Genomic DNA, 3,568 nt, shown 5'->3' on the forward strand with positions numbered 1-3,568 from the left:
CACGGCCGACCCTCACGTCAGGTCTTCTACGGGGACTCAGTTTCAAGAGGGACTTCTGCCTTACCCGTGCTGTTTGAATTTTTGCAACAAATAACTTCATGTATTGTGTAACTGAAAATAAAGAAAACAGTGATGGCCAGTGACAGTGTTTATGTCTTATATAAAGTGCATATTTTTAGAGCACTAATTACTAGGATTTAATAAATCACATGTTTTCTTTAGGTTTTGACACCCAAGAGGTTGGATTTTTCATTTCTTCCATCCTTTGAACTTTTTGTTTAAAATTTCAGGCTCTTTCAGGCACCTGCCACAACTTAGGAAGGAAAATAAGAAAGTAGGCACTGATTTGTCCTGACTGTCACATAAAAGAAAATGCTTCAAAAGGAGAACGAAGCGTATGTCATGGGTGGTGGGTCCATGCGCCTTTGCTGCTGTTGAAATCCCAGCGTGTTGTCTGTGCTCGTTCATTCCACCGTTGGGGGGCTGTCCTAGCTTTGTGCCTGCGTCAGGCTGCTCCACCATCACGTGGTGTCTACTTCGGGAAGAGAAGGCTGGTGCCGCGCTGTCTGCACTGACCTCAGTGGAAAGAGGACCCTAAGCAGTGTCCTTGGGGAGACAGGGCCTCAGCCTGCTCACCAGGCTGTGCGCGCCCCCGGAGTCGGGGAATCCCTTCTTTGATGGCAAGCCAAGCACCCATGATGCCTGCGCCAGGCCGCTGCCTCCAGCTTCTCCGGTGGACACTGCCGCGTGCCTTTTCTCCTTTGGCTCCTGTCTCCCGAGTGTTCTTGGTGACACATTCAGAAGAGCCAGGACGGCAGCTTGCTTTGCCAAACTAACCGTGGAATTTAGTCAAATGATGACAAAACCAGCCAGCAGTTGGCAGACGTTTCAGTTGAGTTTTTCCCCTCATGCTGAGCCAAGTGCACAAGAAGGTCCTAGGTTATTGGAAGTGTCACCCATCCAGCTCCCTCTCAGCCTCGGGTGCTGTCCCAGGCTTTGTGTTTTGTGTGTTTTTCTAATCACCCTCCCTGTCACCTGCCACTGGGCCTCACCTGCCTGCAGAAGCCAGCTGACTTCTCAGTATTGAAAGCTCAGTTAGATGTCAGAGGAAAATGAAGGCAGCTTTACCTTCTCTATTTGGCGAGCCAACTGAACTAGAAAGAAAAGTAGCAGCCTGATATTTGCATCCTTGTGATCTCCCGAGAAAGCCTCTTTGCCTCGGGAGGCAGAGGTGACGAGTCCGCAGGACACGTGCCGTGGATTCTTCCCGGAGGCCAATGGCCAGACACGCAGAAATGCTGGCATTTTCCCAGTGACGCTTCAGGCACCCAGCTCAGCGTGTCACTCTCCCAGGTCAGAACGGCAGGGTAAGTGAAATGCAGCCCTAGCTGCACTTTAAAGGCACGAGGGCTCACGCCCCACTGACCATGGCTTCACATTTGGGCACATTTTGCCTTAATCTGTTATGGAGTGACCTCAGGGGCCACTGAATTTTAGTAAGTTTTTAATTAAACTGAATAAAGTAATCCAGGCAGAAACCTCTTCCAGGAATGTTTGTTGACTGTAGGTTTTATCTCTGGCTTTTTCTACAGTTTCATTGTCTTCTAATCCCACTTGATGAGAAATTTAGTACCAAGAGTGAAACACTGTCCAAAATCTATTTCTTGGCATTCGTTCAGCCTCTACAGTCTATCAATCTTTGCATTAACATCTGATTTAGAAGTTTGTGTAAAATGACGTGAATTACACTCTTCTTGATCCCTGTAGCTGTTAAAATACAGGGGAAGCAGATGATTCTATTAAGCCACCAATTTATCTCCTTGAATCGAACACTTCAAGCCACAGCCCTTAACTCACCATCCAAATCAAGACAAAAGCCTGTCAAGTGTGAAGAGACATAAGAAAGTCGGAGCCTCTGAAATGAGCCTGGTGTGTTCTCCAGCTGGTTCCATCCTTGTCCCCAAGAGCTCCGTGACAAGCCACCGTGTGCTTGAGTGAAGGGGACTTGGGAGTTCAGTGTGAAGGGGAAATGCTCTAATAACGTCGGAGTTGACCCTCAAAGAAGCCAGTTCTGAGGGGCCGTGGCTGAAGGAGTAATTACTCAGCAATACTCTGTACGTCCTAAAGGAGTGTCACCATTTTGTAGTTACAGAATTTTGTTCCATTGTATAAAGGTTTTACCCAAGAGTCATACTTGGTTTTCTTTTTTCCTCAAAAACTCTTCCTTTGCTGTTTTCTGATGTTCTGGGATTTAGCCTTGGGCCTTGTACAGTCTGGCCTTTCCAAGTCTTAAAGCTGAGTTAAGAGTTTATCCCTGGACGGTGTGAAGTGAGGTTCAGCTCTTGGCACCTCATAAAAATGTTCACAGCACATTACCATGAGCTAGTGATTGAAATAAACATTTCTGAGCTTGTGTAGATAAATGTCCTGAAACCCACTCTTGTTATGTTTGGGTGCTGAAGGACTGTTATAAGAAGAATCAGATCGTTTATACAATAAACTATACTGACAGCTGTGGACTCAAGGCAGAAATGAGATGACCATAGAAAATGTGGCGTTTATTCAACTCAGGTTACCTCTTTGGAGCATTCTCATTCTTTCTGGGCTTGGGCAGCAGTTCTCAACCTTCCTAATGCCACGACCCCTTAATACAGTTCATGTTGTGGTGACCCCCAACCATAAAATTATTTTCATTGCTACTCTATAACTAATTTTGCTACTGTTATGAATCGTAATGTAAATATCGTTTTCTTTTCCAACGATGGTCTTAGGCGACCTCTGTGAAAGGGTCATTCGACACCCAAAGGGGTCGCAACCCACAGGTTGAGAACCACTGGCTTAGAGCCTTTTATATTTAAAAATTATTGAGGACTCCAGGTTATTGGAAAACAAAAATGAGGAAAAAAATTCATTTTTAAAAACAATACACCAACTACACGCTAACTTACGCAAATAGCCCCATATTTTTAAAAAAACGAGAAAAGCAGTACTGTTTTAACACATTTGCAAATCTAGTTGCTGTCTGGTTTTATAAGACAGCTGGACCCTCGCGTGCTTCCGCATTCGTGGGTGGAAAGTGCTGTTTGGTTGAAGTGAAGGACACGCTGTCCGGTTGCCACGTGGGAGCCCACAGCGGGGCGTCCCCAGTTGCACGTGGGGCCTGACCACGTCGCTGCTCTCACGCGCTTGGATGGATTTTGTCCGGTGTCCTCGTGCACCGCGCGCCGAGTCATCTTCCAAGTGTCATTAAACGACATCAAAACGTCGCCACCTGTCTCATCCGGGAACTCCTCGGTGTCAGAAGCTCTCGGGCCGCCGTGGCTCATCCGGGGTCCCCAAACCCTCACTTTTCCTTGAAAGCTCGGATTTCACCACTGGTAACAAAGTTAATCGTTTTCCCTGAAAGGGGACGAGGGGGAAGAGACTGGCCGGGTTCGGCCACGTGTCCGATGCTTTTGAAAAGGCGTCGGGACAAGGCGGGCGCGCTGAGGCCGCGTTCGGGCCGCCGGGCCGGGATCCCGAGCTGCCCGCGCTCCAGTCCCTGGAAGTTGGCGCATCCGGGTCGCCG

At 47.8% G+C, this 3,568-nt stretch overlaps 1 protein-coding gene across 7 annotated transcripts in view; it reads left to right on the plus strand.

The window, feature by feature from the left end:
• Positions 1–3,568, plus strand: part of FAM120B (family with sequence similarity 120 member B) — a 71,595-nt gene that overhangs the window by 66,289 nt on the left and 1,738 nt on the right. The gene's annotated exons all lie outside the window — the stretch shown is intronic.

This window comes from Hipposideros armiger, unplaced genomic scaffold, assembly GCF_001890085.2.
Source record: "Hipposideros armiger isolate ML-2016 unplaced genomic scaffold, ASM189008v1 scaffold_299, whole genome shotgun sequence".
NCBI lineage: Eukaryota > Metazoa > Chordata > Mammalia > Chiroptera > Hipposideridae > Hipposideros > Hipposideros armiger.